This window comes from Rhinolophus ferrumequinum, chromosome X (genome assembly GCF_004115265.2).
Source record: "Rhinolophus ferrumequinum isolate MPI-CBG mRhiFer1 chromosome X, mRhiFer1_v1.p, whole genome shotgun sequence".
In the NCBI taxonomy this organism is placed as follows: domain Eukaryota; kingdom Metazoa; phylum Chordata; class Mammalia; order Chiroptera; family Rhinolophidae; genus Rhinolophus; species Rhinolophus ferrumequinum.
The window spans coordinates 51997713-52016789 of record NC_046284.1 but is presented as its reverse complement, the minus strand read 5'-3'; positions in this window follow the sequence as shown (position 1 = coordinate 52016789).

Genomic DNA, 19077 nt, shown 5'->3' with positions numbered 1-19077 from the left:
CTGTGTTAGATGATCGGGGGAGGGTTTAAGGAAGTGAGGCTTTGCTGTAGATGGAAAGCTGTCAGGAAGCATGAGTAATTCTATGATTCGGCGTCTAAATCAAGCTTACTCTATGAATAGGGAAGACTAGGGCAAGGCTAAAGTGACAGGTAAAGAAGTAGCAGTCCCTCGTAATAGCCAGATTGGGGAAGGGCGTTGGTCATTTTTGTGATTGGGACAATCACAAAATTTGTTCAATGATTACAGAGTAGTCTTGTAATCTTTGCCTATTTTACTTATGCCCCCTCATTGCTACCCTTCCCATGTAATTTCCAGATTCAGGCCCTCTCAAGTACCACCAAATGACAACCAGGAAACTTGTACTACTTTACATTTTGAGAACTAAACGTAAGACAGAAGAATGAAGAGTTTAGCTGTGCTGATATCATGATAATGGCCCCACACAAGTAACAGCCATAGTCAGTAGACTAGCAAGTGATATGTACACAAGTAAAGCTCAAGACACAGGAGGGGTTATTAATGAGAAAAGCCCAAATTTTGCAGTGAGCTGACTTGCCTTCCGTTACAGCTTTATAAAGATTGTATAAATATATTTCAAGTTCTTCAGGTTAGAGATTGGTCATTATTGTGTAAAATAAGCTTAAGAACAGTATCATTACTAATCATGAGTTGATAAAGGTCTTTAGTAAACCAACATGAAGATTTTGCTTTAAGATATAATATGTGTTGAACCCTCTTAGCTGATCTCTGGACACCTCTGCTCTGCTAAAAGTGTTATGTACCCTGTAAGCAAATCATATGAAACAAGCTCTGGCTCCCTCTCTCATAGAGGTGACATGTGCCTCTCAATAGTTATTGCCAAGGTTTCCCTGAAGGAGAGACGAACCCCCAGAAACTTGCAAAATGTTTGTGTGTGTGTGTGTCTGTCTGTCTGTTGAACACCTCATTTAGCAAAATAAACTTGGCTGTTCTCAGATGTGGTACCCCAAATAAAATAGAGTATGAAAGACTTGGAGTCGAATTTTTTTCCTCTTCTGCAGATGTTGTTAATCCTCCACATGGGAAAGGGAGACTTGCTACTATACTCACCACAGCCCAGTTAGGTAGTTGTGGAAAGCTCTAAAGAGTCAGGAATGGACAAAATGCCTAGTGTCTTAACAGTGGTTGGGGGAAGAGTGATGCAGAAAGCAATAATGTGTTTTCAGACGCTTTGCTTTGAATCAAGGAAGTGCTATTTCCTCTCCTCCTTGATGATGGACTGTCGTTTTAGTATGAAAATGGAATTGGAGATGAATATTGCAATGGAGAAAGTACATTCCACTGGGCACATACTGTCTTATGTAACTTTCATGTATAGCTATCCTATTGTAGTTTAAGAATATGGAACATAAATCTTTTATCAGAACCATCTTAATTCTATACATTATGACAATATGTTATGAGACTGATTGCACTCTGTGAAAAAAAACCAAGGAGAGGACGGCATAGGAATGGCGGCAGTAGGGTGCACTTTTTGAGTTCTCCTCTGGATCTTATCAGAAACGGGACATATAACCCATCAAAGGACTCTGGGCTCATCACGCAGAACAGCTAATGACTCATACAAGGATTACCTGCAGGCAGGCAAATTGGGCGAGCAGGGGAAGAGGGAAGGTAGCAGAGGGGAGACGCAGGGAGACACCGCCCGCATCTGCGGCTGCAGGGACGCGGTCATCCTTTGCGGCGGTCCGCACCTGTGGCAGTGGGGACGCGGCCCACACCCTCCATTGTGGAGACTCGGCCCGCATCTACGGCAGCAGTAGAAACACGGCCGGCATCCACAGCTGCAGAGACGCAGGGGGTCCCAGGACGGAACAGAGAACACAAAAGCCAGGAGGTGGGCTCTTTTCCTGCATCCCACAGTTGATCTCTCCCGCCAAGGGGGCAGCATATTCAGCATTTGAGGCAATAACCTCAGCTGGGACCTCCAGTTGAGCCCCAGGCCGGATAAAGGACACAAAATTCATACCTGGGCTCCTCCCCCCCCTTCCAATCCTACCCCGGCCCTTCCAGAGACTTAAACTGGCCCCTGAACTGAGGAGTAGTGTCAGATTACAGAAGAGCCATACTCAGGCTCTGGGAAGACTGGCTTGCAGCTCTGACCCAGGGAACAGACCGGGAAGAATGTGATTTTTGCTGGGCTAGGAGAGAAGAGACTACTCTACCCCCAGACACCACCTTTTCTGGCCTGTGAGAAGAGTGTGACACGGCTGGGCTGGGAGAGAGAAGACCCCTCCATCCCCAGCCCCCACCCTTTCTGGCCTGCCTAGGACAGGGCAAATACAACTGCGGAGACACTCCCAGGGATTAGCTGTAAGCCGCAGAGGCAGCTCCAGGCTTTCAGCAGCTCAGAAATCTCCCGCCCGCCACACACACACACACACACCACACACACACACACACACACACACACACACACACACACACACACGGAAGAAGTGCCCTAAGACTCAGGAGAACTGGAGACAGGGCTGGTGGTGCTACTCTCAGCGTGCATATGTGCAGGCAAGGGCAGAAACTGCACTGACTTTGTAAAAACTACCATCCAGACCCCTCAGCCCCACGCATCTGAATCTGCAGTACCAACGTCACTCTGGGCACCAGGTGACTAGCTCTGCCTGCCACACACAAACACATAGGGGACTCTTTGGTACAGCAGAGGACAACCTGGAGATTACTTGGTGGGCTTAAGCCAAGACTGGCATTGCTTTTTGTTGTTGTTGTTTTGTTTTGTTTGTTTTCTTTTGTCTTTATATCTTTGATATCTTTGCCTGTGTCGAGTGGGGGTTGTCGGTTGGTTTTACATGTGAAGGTATTTGATATTTTCTTTGTTGTTGTCGTTGTTGTGATCGGTGATTTGCTTTGTTCTGAGATTGCCCTACCAGGGCCCAGCTTAAGAGGCACAAGATTCAACATATCCAGAGGCCAACTCCAGACCAAACCAGAGTACTACCAGGTGTGACCTACAAGTCACACACCCAGAGGGAATTCTCTACAGACACAAGAGCCCATAGAGGCCAAACCACATTTAAGCGGTCAACCCTCACACAGCAGAACACCCTGTGGTAGGCAGAGCCAAGTCTCACAACTAGTCAGCCTAGGAGTTAACCCCACAAGTGAAAAGCAATTAAAGATCTTCTTGAACAGGACAATATACACAACACAAGAGTCACCTTTGGAGCACACGCAGAGGAGAAGAACAAAGTAGTGCAAGTCAAATATAAAGGATACATACTATAGAAGATAACCCAGCAAGAACTAAGGACTCTAGGGATCTACCTAATACATCAAAGCAAACACAGAGAGTCAGCCAGAATGGGGAAACAAAGAAACATGTCCCAAATAAAAGAACAGAAGAAACCTCCAGAAGTGGAACCAAATGAAACAGAGGTAACCAACCTATCAGAGACAGAGTTCAGAACACTGATGATGTTCAGATCACCCAAACAGAACAACAGAAAGAAAAAAGAATAAAAACCAATGAAGATGGTTTAAGAGACCTCTGGGATAACATCAAACGCAACAACATGCGCATCATAGGAATACCAGAAGGTGAAGAGAGGAAGCAAGGTATTGAGAACATATTTGAAGTAATAATGTCCGAAAACTTTCCTAACCTTATGAAGGAAACCAACATACAAGCGCAGGAAGTGCAGAGAGTTCCAACCAGGATAAACCCAAACAGGTCCACACCAAGACACATTATAGTTAAAATGGCAAAGCTTAAAGACAAAGAGAGAATCCTAAAAGCAGCAAGAGAAAGACAGAGGATTACATACAAGGAAACCCCCATAAGACTATCAAACGACTTTTATATAGAAACATTGAAGGCCAGGAGGGAGTGGCAGGAGATACTCAAAGTGATGGAAAACAAAGGCCTACAACCTAGATTGCTTTATTCAGCAAGGCTATTATTTTTTTTCCCTTTTTTAATAAATAAACTTTATTTTTAGAGCAGTTTTCGGTTTACAGAAAAAATTAGCAGAAAATACCTGGAGTCCCCATATACCCACCTCTGCTGCGTTCCTTCTTCCCTGTTAACATCCTGCATTAGTGTGGTGACTGTGTGACAACGGATGAGCCAGTGTGGACACATTATTATTAACTGAAGTCCACAGTTTACATTAGGGTTCACTGTGGGTGTTGTACATTCTATGGGTTTTGACACATGTATAATGACCTGTATCCACCATGTCAGTATCATACAGCACAGTTTCCCTGCCCTAAAAATCCCCCGTGCTCCACCTCTTCCTCCCTCCCTCCCCCAGAATCCCTGGCAACCACTGACAATAATTCTGTCCAAACTCTAGCTGGGCTCCTCTGAGTCCTCTTCTTGGCTAAATCTCACCTTGACCTAGAAAGCCTTGAACAAACACAGGCATAGTTTCTAACATCCCAAGGCAGCATTCCTAGGATGACCCTAGTCCTGCTGAAAGTACCTGCCTGAGGAAATTCAAGGCACCAAAAGAATTGACTGTTTGTTCCAGCCAAGCCCGGAAGACAGGGCTCCTGTTTCCCAGCCTCTGTGGGAGGGCAGGAGCCAAACTTTGACGATTGCCAGTTAGCAAACTCAGATGCTTTCACTGGGACGAATCCCCCCTGCCCCTTTTTGTAATTTTGCACTTCCCTAATTCTTCTCAAGCTCCTGCCATTCCCTCTTCCTACTCCTTCCTTCTCTCTTTAAAACAAACATCCAGTCTTCTCTGCACAGATCAAACTTTAGTTCAGTTTACACTGGGTTCTTTTTCCTGTTGCAATTGATTAAAATCTGTCCTTACTACTTTTTTTTTAAATTTATTTTTAATTTATTGGGGTGAAAATTGTTAGTAAAATTACATAGATTTCAGGTGTGCAATTCTGTACCACATCATCCATAAATCACACTGTGTGTTCACCACCCAGAGTCAGCTCCCCTTCCATCACGATACATTTGATCCCCCTCACCCTCATCCCCCACCCCCCAACCCCTTTACCTTCTGGTAACCACCAAATTACGTTCCCCAGATTAATTTTCAAACCCGTGGCCATCCTGTGGTCACCAACTGCCCTCCAATCCCCTCACCCTCCCCCCCACCCCCCACCCCTCCCGCCCATCTAGCAACCCTCAGTTTTTCCTCATTGTCTCCCAAACTGTTTCTGATTAGTTCATTCACTTATTCTTTTCTTTAGAATCCGCAAATAAGTGAGATCATATGGTACTTATCTTTCTGTCTGACTTATTTCACTTAACATAATGTTCTCTAGATCCATGCATGTTGTTGCAAATGGTAAGATTTCTTTCTTCTTTATGGCTGCATAATACTCCATTGTATAAATGTACCACAGTTTCTTAATCCAGTCATCTACCGATGGGCATTTTGGTTGTTTCCATGTCTTAGCTATTGTGTATAGTGCTGCAATAAACATAGGAGTGCATAAAGATTTTTGAATTGAAGTTTTGGATTTCTCCGGATAGATACCTAGGAGTGGAATTACTGGATCATAAGGTAGTTCCATTTTCAGATTTTTGAGATACCTCCATACTGTTTTCCATAGTGGCTGCACCAATCTGCAATCCCACCAACAGTGCACAAGCGTTCCCTTTTCTCCACATCCGCGCCAGCACTTGTTGTGTGTTGATTTATTGATGATAGCCATTTTGACTGGGGTGAGGTGGTATCTCATTGTGGTTTTTATTTGCATTTCTCTGATGGTTAGTGAGGTTGAGCATTTCTTCATATGTCTGTTTGCCATCTGTATGTCCTTTTTAGAAAAATGTCTCTTCAAGTCCTCTGCCCATTTTTTAATTGGATCGTTTGTTTTTTTGGAGTTGAGTTGAGTGAGTTTTTCATAGATTTGTGATATTAATCCCTTATCAGATATATCATTGGCAAATATCTTTTCCCATTCAGTAGGATCCCTTCTTGTTTTATTGATGGTTTCCTTTGCTGTGAAAAAACTTTTTAGTTTGATATAATCCCACATGTTTATTTTTTCTCTTAGTTCCCTCGAGCGAGGGTATATATCAGTAAAAATCTTACTCCGGGTAATGTCTGAGAAGTTTCTTCCTACATTTTCTTCTAGGTATTTTATGGTTTCAGATCTTACATTTAAGTCTTTAAGCCATTTTGAATTTATTTTTGTATATGGTGTAAGGAGGTGGTCCAACTTCATTTTTTTGCATGTGTCTGTCCAGGTTTCCCAGCACCATTTATTGAATAGACTGTCATTACTCCATCGTACATTCCTGCTTCCATTGTCGTAGATTAAATGGCCATATAGGCATGGATTTATTTCTGGACTCTCTATTCTGTTCCATTGATCTATGTGTCTGTTTTTATGCCAGTACCATGCTGTTTTGATTACTGGAGCCTTGTAGTATAATTTGAAGTCAGGTATTGTTATACCTCCCACTTTATTCTTATTTCTCAAGATTGCCTTTGCTATTCGGGGTCTTTTATGGTCCCATATAAATTTTAGGATTATATGTTCTATTTCTGTGAAAAACGACGTTGGCAGTTTGATAGGAATTGCATTGAATATGTATATTGCCTTAGGCAGTATGGACATTTTAACTATATTAATTCTTCCTATCCATGAACATGATATGTGTTTCCATCTATTTATATCTTCCTTCATTCCTTTCTTCAGTGTCTTATAATTTTCTGAGTATAGATCTTTTACTTCTTTGGTTAAATTTATTCCCAGGTATTTTATAGTCTTTGGAGCGATTGTAAATGGGATTGTTTTTTTAATTTCTCCTTCTGATGTTTTATTATTGGTATATACAAATGCAACTGATTTCTGAATATTAATTTTGTATCCTGCTACTTTACTAAATTTATCTATCAGCTCTAATAGCTTCTTGGTGGAGTCTTTAGGGTTCTCTATATATAGTATCATATCATCTGCATACAATGATAACTTTACTTCCTCCTTACCAATCTGGATGCCTTTTATTTCTTTTTCTTGTCTGATTGCTGTGGCAAGAACTTCCAGAACTATGTTGAATAGAAGCGGAGATAGTGGGCAAACTTGCCTTGTTCCTGATCTTAGGGGGAATGGTTTTAGCTTTTCCCCATTGAGTATGATGTTAGCTGTGGGTTTGTCATATATGGCCTTTATTATGTTGAGATAAGATCCCTCTATTCCCACTTTCTTAAGGGTTTTTATCATGAATGGCTGTTGGATTTTATCAAATGCTTTTTCTGCATCTATTGATATGATCATGTGATTTTTATTTTTCATTTTGTTAATGTGGTGTATCACATTAATAGATTTGTGGATGTTGAACCACCCCTGCATACCAGGGATGAATCCCACTTGATCATGGTGAATGATCTTTTTAATGTATTGCTGAATTCTGTTCGCTAATATTTTGTTGAGGATTTTTGCATCTATGTTCATTAGAGATATCGGCCTGTAGTTTTCTTTTTTTGTGGTGTCTTTGTCTGATTTTGGGATCAGGGTGATAGTGGCTTCGTAAAAAGTCTTTGGGAGTCTTCCCTCCTTCTGGATTTTTTTGGAAGAGCTTGAGGAGAATTGGTGATAATTCTTTTTTGAACGCTTTGTAAAATTCACCTGTAAAGCCATCTGGTCCAGGGCTTTTGTTTGTTGGGAGACTGTTGATTACTGATTCAATTTCCGTGGTGGTAATCAGTCTATTCAGCTTTTCTGTTTCTTCTTGAGTTAGCCTTGGAAGGTTGTACGCCTCTAGAAAATTGTCCATTTCTTCCAAATTGTCAAATTTGTTGGCATATAGTTGCTCATAGTAACTTCTTAAAACTCTTTGTATGTCTCCAGTGTCCATTGTCACTTCTCCTCTTTCATTTCTGATTTTATTAATTTGGGTCCTCTCTCTCTTTTTTTTAATGAGTCTGGCTAAAGGTTTGTCGATTTTGTTTATCTTCTCTAAGAACCAACTCTTGGATTCATTGATCTTTTGTATTGTTTTTCTGGTTTCTATTTCATTTATTTCTGCTCTGATCTTTATTACTTCCTTCCTTGTGTTCCCTTTGGGCTTATTTTGCTGTTCTTTTTCCAAATCCCTTAAATGTGAAGATAAACTGTTGATTAGTGATGTTTCTTGTTTCTTTAGGTAGGCCTGCAAAGCTATGAATTTCCCTCTTAGGACTGCTTTCGCGGCATCCCATAGATTTTGGGTCGTCATGTTTTCATTTTCGTTTATCTCGAGATATCTTTTGATTTCTTCCTTGATCTCCTGCTTCCCCATTCATTATTTAGTAATAAGTTATTCAGCCTCCATGAATTGGTGTGTCTTCCAGTTTTTTTCCTGTAGTTCATTTCTAATTTCATAGCATTGTGATCAGAGAAGACAATTGGTATGATTTCAATTTTCTTAAATTTATCAAGACATGTTTTGTGGCCTAACATATGATCTATCTTGGAAAATGTTCCATGTGCGCTTGAGAAAAAGGTGTATTTTGCAGCATTGGGGTGAAATGTTCTGAAAATATCGATTAAATCCAAGTGGTCCAATGTATCATTTAAGGCTGTTGTCTCCATATTGATTTTCTGTCTGGAAGACCTGTCCCTTGTTGTCAGAGGTGTGTTGAAGTCCCCGACTATAATAGTGTTACTGTTGATCTCTGCCTTTATGTCAGTCAGTACCTGTTTTATATATTTAGGTTCTCCTATGTTGGGTGCCTAGATGTTTACTAGGGTTATGTCCTCTTGTCGGATCGATCCCTTTATTATTATATAGTGCCCATCTTTATCTTTTTGTATGTTCTTCATTTTATAGTCTATTTTGTCAGATATAAGTATTGCAACTCCAGCTTTTTTCTCGTTTCCATTTGTATGAAATATCTTACTCCAACCCTTCACTTTCAGCCTGTGTGTGTCTTTTGTTCTGAGGTGAGTCTCTTGTATACAACTTATACAAGGGTCTTGCTGTCTTATCCAGTCAGCCACCCTATGTCTCTTGATTTAATGAGCATATAATCCATTTACATTTAAAGTGATTATTGATAGGTACATAGATATTGTCATTCTTCTATTTACAGAAGTCCTTTTAGTATTTCTTGCAATGCTGGCTTGGTGGTGATAAATTCCTTTATCTTATTTTTTTCTGGAAAGCTCTTTATCTCTCCATCAACTTTAAATGATAGCCTTGCTGGATAAAGCAATCTAGGTTGTAGGCCTTTGTTTTCCATCACTTTGAGTATCTCCTGCCACTCCCTCTGGCCTTCAATGTTTGTGTAGAAACATCATTTGATAGTCTTATGGGAGTTCCCTTGTATGTAACCCTCCGTCTTTCTCTTGCTGCTTTTAGGATTCTCTCTTTGTCTTTAAGCTTTGCCATTTTAACTATAATGTGTCTTGGTGTGGACCTGTTTGGGTTAATCCTGGTTGGAACTCTCTGCACTTCCTGGACTTGTATGTTGGTTTCCTTCATCAGGTTGGGGAAGTTTTCAGACATTATTACTTCAAATATGTTCTCAATCCCTTGCTTACTCTCTTCACCTTCTGGTATTCCTATGATGAGCATGTTGTTGCGTTTGATGTTATCCCAGAGGTCTCTTAGGCCATCCTCATTGTTTTTTATTCTTTTTTCTTTCTGTTGTTCCATTTGGGTGATCTCTGCTACCTTGTCTTCTAAGTCACTGATTCGATCCTCTGCTTCATCTAGCCTGCTGGTAATTCCTTCAAGTGAGTTCTTAATTTCTTTAATTGTGTTCTTTAGTTCTAACTGGTTTTTCTTTATGATTTCTACATCCTTCTTTATGTTTTCTCTAAGCTCGTTTGTTATGATTTCTACATCCTTCTTTATGTCTTCTCTAAGCTCCTTAAACATTCTTATCACCAGTGTTCTGAACTCTGTCTCTGAGAGGTTGGTTACGTCTGCTTCATTTGGTTCCAGTTGTGGAGGCTTCTTCTGTTCTTTTATTTGGGACGTGTATCTTTGTTTCCCCATTCTGGCTGACTGTGTTTATTTTGATATATTAGGTAGATCCCCTGGAGTTCTTAGTTCTTGCTAGGTTATCTTATGTAGTATGTGTCCTTTATATTTGACTCGCACCACGTCGTCCTCCTCTGCGTGTGCTCCAAAGGTAAGTCTTGTGTTGTGTACACTGTCCCGTTCAAGAAGATCTTTAATTGCTTCCCGCTAGTGAGCAGGTGGGGTGAACTCCTGGGCTGACCCGCCTTGAGACTTGGCTCTGCCCCCCGCAGGGCGCTCTGCTGCGTGAGGGTTGACCACCCCAATGTGATTTGGCCTCTATGGGCTCCAGAGCCTGCAGAGAACCCCCTCTAGGTGTGTGACCTGCAGGTCAAACCCGGCTGCACTCCGATTTGGTCTGGAGTTGGCCCCCGGATATGCCGAGTCCCGTGCCTCCCAAGCTGGGCCCCGACAGGGCAGTCCCAGAACAAAGCAAATCACCAAGCACAACAGCAACAACAACAACAAAGAAAAATATCAAATATGTTCACATGCAAAACCACCTGATAACCCCCACTTGACAGAGGCAAAGATATCAAAGATATAAAGACAAACCAAAACAAAACAAAACAAAGCAATACAAAAAGCAGCGACAGTCTTGGCCTAAGCCCACCAAGCAATGTCCAGGTTGTTCTTTGCTGTACCAAAGAGCCCCCTGCTTATTGCGCAGGCAGAGCCGGTCACCTGGTGCCCAGAGAGACTTTGGGACTGCAGACTTAAATGCGTGGGCCTGAGGGGTCTGGATGATAGTTTTTACAATGTCAGTGCAGTTTCTGCCCTTGTCTGCACATATGCACACTGAGAGTGGCACCACCAGATACGTGACCAGTACTCTTGAGTCTTAAGGCACCTCTTCAGTGTGTGTGTATGAGTGCGGGCGGGAGATTTCTGATCTGCTGAAAGCCCAGAGCTGCGCCTGCCTCACTGCTGATCTCCGGGTGTGTCTCTGCAGCTGCACCCACCCCGCCCTAGGCAAGCCAGGAAGGGTGGGGGCTGAGGATGGAGGGGTCTTCACTCTCCCAGCCCAGCCGCACGTCGCCCTCTTCCCGCAGGCCAGAAAAGGTGGTGGCAGGGGGTGGAGGCGTCTCTTCTCTCCTAGCGCAGCCAAAATCACGCACACTTCCCAGTCTCCCTGGGTCAGGGCTGCCCGTCAGGCTTCCCAAAGCCTGAGCATTACGGCTCCTCTGTAATCTGAGACCACTCCTCAGTTCAGGGGCCGGTTTAAGTCTCTGGAAGGGCGGAGTAGGATTGGAAGAGTGGGGAGGGGAAGGGACCCTGGTATGGAGGCTATGTTCTTTGTCTGCGCTAGGGCCCTCCCGGCGGGAGAAATCAGCCGTGGGACGCAGGGAAAGAGCTTGCCTCCCGGTTTCTGCGCTCTCCGCTCCGTCCTGGGCTCCCGTGCGTGCCCGGCACAGCGGGGCTCCACCGAGGTTTCCGGTCCCAGTCTTTGGAAGGGCGGGGTAGGATTGGAAGAGCGGGGCGGGGGAGGGGCCCAGGTATGGAGTCTGTGCCCCCCGTCCGCCGCAGGGCGCGTCGCCTTACCGGCGGGAGAAATCAGCCGTGGGACGCAAGGAAAGAGCCCACCCCCGGTGTCTGCGCTCTCCGCTCCACCCTGGGATCCCGCGCGTGCCGGCACAGCAGGTTCCGCCGCAGCAGCTTCCAGTCCCAGTCTCTGGAAGGGCGGGGTACAATTGGAAGAGCGGGGCGGGGCAGGGGCCCAGGTATGGAGACTGTGTTCTTTGTCTGCGCTACGGCCCTCTGGCTTCCCTCCCGGCGGGAGAAATCAGCCGTGGGACGCAGGGAAAGATGCCACCTCCTGGTCCCCGCGCTCTCCGCTCCGCCCTGGTATCCCGTGCGTGCCCGGCACAGCGGTTTTCGGTTTTGGCCCCCGCCACCTGAGGCTCCGTTGGGGGCTGGGCTTTCCCGCCTCTGCCGGCCGGGCGTTTTCACTCCGCTCCTCTTTTTCCTTCCCCTCCTCGCCCAATGAGCGCACCTTCAAGTATTTCTTAGCTTCAAGTAATCCACAAATCTCCCCGCTATTCTGTGTGATGAGCGAAAAGTTCTTTGATGGGTTATAGGTCCCGTTTGCAACAAGATCCGGAGGAGAACTCAGAAAGTGCGCCCTGCTGCCGCCATTTCTCCTTACTACTTTTAAGGCTATTATTTAAAGTTGATGGAAAGATAAAGAGCTTCCCAGAAAAGAATAAGCTAAAGGAATTTATTACCACCAAGCAAGCATTGCAAGAAACACTAAAAGGACTTCTGTAAATAGAAGAAAGATGAAAAGAATCTAACTACAAATTTAAAAATGGCAATAACTATGTACCTATCAATAATCACTTTAAATGTAAATGGATTAAATGCTCCAATCAAGAGACATAGGGTGGCTGACTGGATAAGACAGCAAGACCCTTGTATATGCTGTATACAAGAGACTCACCTCAGATCAAAAGACACACACAGGCTGAAAGTGAAGGGTTGGAGTAAGATATTTCATGCAAATGGAAATGAGAAAGAAGCTGGAGTTGCAATACTTATATCTGACAAAATAGACTTTAAAATGAAGAACATATTAAAAGACAAAGATGGGCACTATATAATAATAAAGGGATCGATCCGACAAGAGGACATAACCCTAGTAAACATCTATGCACCCAACATAGGAGCACCTAAATTTATAAAACAGATATTGACTGACATAAAGACAGAGATCAACAGTAACACTATCATAGTAGGGGACTTCAACACACCTCTGACAACCAGGGACAGGTGTTCCAGGCAGAAAATCAATATGGAGACAACAGCCTTAAATGATACATTGGACCACTTGGATTTAATCAATATTTTCAGAGCATTTAACCCCAATGCTGCAAAATACACGTTTTTCTCAAGCACACATGGAACATTTTCCAAGATAGACCACATGTTAGGCCACAAAACAAGTCTTGATAAATTTAAGAAAATTGAAATCATACCAATTGTCTTCTCTGACCACAGTGCTATGAAATTAGAAATGAACTACAGGGGGAAAAAAGGAAGACACACCAATTTACGGAGGCTGAATAACATGTCAGTAAATAATGAATAGGTCAAGCAGGAGATCAAGGAAAAAATCAAAAGATATCTCAAGACAAACGAAAATGAAAACACGACGACCCAAAATCTATGGGATGCCGCGAAAGCAGTCCTAAGAGGGAAATTCATAGCTTTGCAGGCCTACCTAAAGAACCAAGAAACATCACTAATCAACAGAGTATCTTCACACTTCAGGGATCTGGGAAAAAAAAAAAAAAAGCAAAATAAGCCCAAAGGGAGCACAAGGAAGGAGATTATAAAGATCAGAGCGGAAATAAATGAAATAGAAACCAGAAAAACAATACAAAAGATGAATGAATCCAAGAGTTGGTTCTTAGAAAAGATAAAAAAAATTAACAAACCTTTATCCAGACTCATGATAAAAAAGAGAGAGAGGACCCAACTTAAAACAATCAGAAATGAAAGAGGAGAAGTGACAACAGACACCACAGAAATACAAAAAATTTTAAGAAATTACTATGAGCAACTATATGCCAACAAATTTGACAATTTGGAAGAAATGAACAATTTTCTAGAGGAGTACAACCTTCCAAGGCTAATTCAAGAAGAAACAGAAAACCTGAATAGACTGATTAACACCACGGAAATTGAATCAGTAATCAACAATCTCCCAACAAACAAAAGCCCTGGACCAGATGGCTTTACAGGTGAATTTTACAAAGCGTTCAAAAAAGAATTATCACCTATTCTCCTCAAGCTCTTCCAAACAATCCAGAAGGAGGGAAGACTCCCAAACAATTTTTACGAAGCCACTATCACCCTGATCCCAAAATCAGACAAAGACACGACAAAGAAAGAACACTATAGGCCGATATTGCTAATGAACATAGATGCAAAAATCCTCAACAAAATATTAGCGAACAGAATTCAGCAGTACATTAAAAGGATCATACACCATGATCAAGTGGGATTCATCCCTGGTATGCAAGGGTGGTTCAACATCCACAAATCAATTAATGTGATACACAACATTAACAAAATGAAAAATCAAAATCACATGATCATATACATAGATGCAGAAAAAGCATTTGATCAAATCCACCAGCGATTTATGATAATAACCCTTAAGAAAGTGGGAATAGAGGGATCCTATCTCAACATAATAAAGTCCATTTATGATAAACCCACAGCTAACATCATACTCAACCAGTTAAAGCTAAAACCATTCCCCCTAAGATCAGGAACAAGGCAAGGTTGCGCACTTTCTCCACTTCTATTCAACATAGTGCTGGAAGTTCTAGCCACAGCAATCAATCAATAAAAAGAAATAAAAGGCATCCAAATTGGTAAGGAGGAAGTAAAATTGTCATTATATGCAGATGATATGATACTATATAGAGAGAACCCTAAAGACTCCACCAAGAAACTATTAGAGCTGATAGATGAATTTAGTAAAATAGCAGGATACAAAATTAATATTCAGAAATCAGTTGCATTTGTATATACCAATAATAAAACATCAGAAGGCGATATTAAGAAAACAATCCCATTTACAATTGCTTCAAAGACTATAAAATACCTAGGAATAAATTTAACCAAAGAAGTAAATGATCTGTACTCAGAAAATTATGAGACACTGAAGAAAGAAATGAAGGAAGATACAAATAGATGGAAACACATACCACGTTCATGGATAGGAAGAATTAATATAGTTAAAATGTCCGTACTGCCTAAGGCAATATACATATTCAACGCAATTCCTATCAAACTACCAACGATGTTTTTCATAGAAATAGAACATATAATCCTAAAATTTATATGGGACCATAGAAGACCCCGGATAGCCTCAGCAATCTTGAGACATAGAACAAAGTGGGAGGTATAACAATACCTGACATCAAATTATACTACAAGCCTACAGTAATCAAAACAACATGGTACTGGCATAAAAACAGACACATAGATGAATGGAACAGAATAGAGAATCCAGAAATAAATCCATGCCTACATGGCCATTTAATCTACGACAATGGAAGCAAGAATGTACGGTGGGGTAAAGACAGTCTATTCAATAAATGGTGCTGGGAAACCTGGACAGACACATGCAAAAACATGAAGCTGGACCACCTCCTTACACCATATACAAAAATAAATTCAAAATGGCTTAAAGACTTAAATGTAAGATCTGAAACCATAAAATACCTAGAAGAAAATATAGGAAGAAAGTTCACAGACATTACTTGGAGTAAGATTTTTACTGATATATCTCCTCGCATAAGAGAAGTAAAAGAAAAAATAAACTTGGGATTACATCAAACTAAAAAGTTTTTTCACAGCAAAGGAAACCATCACTAAAACAAAAAGGGACCCTACTGAATGGGAAAAGATATTTGCCAATGATATATCTGATATGGGGTTAATATCACAAATTTATAAAAAACTCACTCAACTCAACTCCAAAAAAACAAACAACCCAATTAAAATATGGGCAGAGGACATGAAGAGACATTTTTCTAAAAAGGACATACAGATGGCAAACAGACATATGAAGAAATGCTCAACCTCACTAACCATCAGAGAAATGCAAATGAAAACCACAATGAGATACCACCTCATCACGGTCAAAATGGCTATCATCAACAAATCGGCAAACAACAAGTGCTGGTGCGGATGTGGAGAAAAGGGAACGCTTGTGCACTGTTGGTGGGATTGCAGATTGGTGCAGCCACTAGGTAAAACAGTATGGAGGTATCTCAAAATCTGAAAATGGAACTACTTTATGATCCAGCAATTCCACTCCTAGGTATCTATCTGGAGAAAACCAAAGCTCCAATTCAAAAATCTTTATGCACTCCTATGTTTATTGCAGCACTATACACAATAGCCAAGACATGGAAACAACTGAAATGCCCATTGGTAGATGACTGGATTAAGAAACTGTGGTACATTTATACAATGGAATATTATGCAGCCATAAAGAAGAAAGAAATCTTACCACTCCAAACAACACGGATGGACCTAGATAACATTATGTTAAGTGAAATAAGTCAGACAGAGAAAGACATATACCATATGATCTCACTTATATGCGGAATCTAAAGAAAAGAGTAAGTGAATGAACTAATCAGAAACAGTTTTGGAGACATAGAGGAAAAACTGAGGGTTGCTAGATGGGCGGGGGGGTGGGGATAAGAGGGAAGGTGAGGGGATTAGAAAACAGTCGGTAACCACAAGATGGCCACGGGGTCTTGAAAATTAATTTGGGGAACGTAATCAATAATGTTGTGGAGATTTTGAGGGGTTTCCGATGGACACGTGTCCCATTTGGGAGATCACCTCGGGGATGATGTGGATGCCTGATCACTGCGCTGTGCACCTGAAGCTAAATGATAATGAATGCCAACTATGATTTTATATATATATATATATATGTATATATATGTATGTATATACTTACAAGAAGCAGAGCATTAGGAATAGAGACAGTGGAAATGTAATGGCTCTGTGCGATGTCAGGGGGATGGTGGATGGAGGGAGGGGGGTTCACACAGTGTGAGGGATATAAATGATAGACGTCTAAGTATTACTATGTCTTGTGCACCTGAAACTAATAAAAAAAAAAATTAAAAATTGTAGTCGGTCAGTTTCTTTCCATAAAGCACAATTGAAACGTTTATTAGTGACATATAGACATCTGGAGAAATATTTCCATTGTATATAACCCACTATATCTTATGGGGAAAAAGGGTCTACTGAGCAGAAAATGTTGATGGTTTCTTCCTCTTTCCCATATTCTTTGTGAACAAAGAGTAATCTATACCAAACTACATGTGAAATGTTTAAATTAAATGTCTTAGTATCCTGCCTTCCACTTGTGTGTCCATACAAATCAATAAAAAAATTTACTTAGAATATAAAAAAAAAAAAATCAAGGAGAGACGTTATCAAATGGCTGTGTGAGGTGACCCTCTGTAAATCTTCCCTGGAATTTATAACTAATCGAACAACTATAACTACACAAAGAACTCCTTGTATAGCGGACAGGCAAGACGAAGAGGGCCACTACTGAATTCACCTAAAGGTGGGCAAATTGCACTAGTGTGGGAGGAGGGAAGGGAGAAGTGTGGAGACGGAGCCGCATGGGGGCAGGACACAGACCTAGGTCAGTGCTCCGAGCTTGCTGCATCTCGGAACTAACGAAGCTGTGGGAGAGGAAAGAACTTGGACAGCTAGGGCCCCGTTTATGGCCCACAGGGGTGAGGGGACAGCATATAACAAGGCTACACCCAACGCTCACGGCAGAGAACTCGGAGAAAAGACTGAGGGAAGAAGGCTGAAAACAGTGCTTTAAGCCCTCACTTCCCAGCAGAGAACAGAAGCCTTAGGCATTGAGACTAGCCACCACCTCCCTACCTTACCAGAGCTCGCCCCGCCCCCAACTGCCTGGTGCTAGAAGCGGAACAGTAGCAGTGTCAGAACAAAAGAGCAGAATATTTGCTGTTCTGAGAACTGTGGACCACAGACACAGATTCACAGCACAACTAGTTCCGGAAGGGGGAGGGAGCTATGGAAACAGGACCGGCTGTGGGGGTGGTCCCCACCATTACCCTGGACCACCTCTCACAACGCATCCCACCCCTGGCCCCACCTATCTGGGGGGATCCCTGCAGGAGTAAACAGAGCTGCTGAAACATACTGGCTCTGAATCTGGTGCAGGAAGAGCTTTGGAACTTCAAAAGCTCTCCACATACCCACACAGACACTGTACCCTGTGGCCCAGGCAAACTATTAACAGAAGAGAAGCCCATCTCCCAGGGAATCCCCCCATGGTGTGAGAAGCTGGAATAGTGGAGAGAAAACATAGCACTACCGTGTGAGAGAGAAAAAAGGCTACAGTCGGAGAGAAAACAAAACATTCTACCAACAAGTACTGGAAAACAAAAGAATGACCTCTTCCTATCAATCTGTTGCAGAAGACACTCCTGTAGATGTCTAGGAAGAGAAATAATAAATCAGTAATTGCCATGAATAACCAAGGCAACAAGACAGCTCAGAAAGAAAGTGAAAAGTGTCCAGAAAAGGAACTTAAAGATATGGAAATATGTGATTTAAATGACAGAGAATTCAAGATTGCAGTTCTGAAAAAACTCAACGAGATGCAAGAAAACACAGAAAGGCAGTTTAATGAACTCAGAAACACAATCAAAGAACAACATGAGCATTTTACGAAAGAGATTGAAATTTTAAAAAAGAACCAAATAGAATTTCTGGAGATTTAGAACTCAATGGAAGAAATTAAGAGTGAAATAACCAGCTTAGGTAGTAGAGTTGACCAGATGGAGGAAAGAATTAGCTGACATCTAAGATAGAAACCTGGAAATGACACAGATGGAAAAAGAAAGAGACTTGAGACTTAAAAGAAATGAAAGAACTCTACAAGAACTTTCTGACTCCATCAGAAAGATCAATATAAGATTAATGGGCATACCAGAAGGAGAAGAAAGAGAGAAGGGAACAGAGAATATATTCAAACAAATTGTTGATGAGAACTTCCCAAACTTGTGGACAGAACTGGATCCTCAAATCCAAGAAGCAAATAGAACACTTAATTACCTCAATCCCCACAGGCCTTCTCCAAGGCACATTGTATTGAAGCTGTCTAAAATCAACGACAAAGAAAGAATCTTCAAGGCAGCCAGGGAAAAGAACATGGTAACCTACAAAGGAAAGACCATTAGATTATCATCAGATATTTCAGCAGAAACTCTAGAAGCCAGGAGGGAGTGGAACCAAATATTCAAACTATTGAAAGAGAGAAATTATGAGCCAAGAAAAATATATCCAGCAAAGATATCCTTTAGATATGAAGGAGAAATAAAGACCTTTCCAGACATACAGAAGCTGAGGGAATTTTCTAACATGACTTGCACTACAAGAAATACCAAAGGAGGCTATTCGACCACTATCAACAGGGACAAATTGTGGCAACCAAAACATAAAAAGGGGGAGTGTAAAGGCCTGAAGCGGAATATGGTAATGGAGAAAGTAAACGTGCTAAAGAA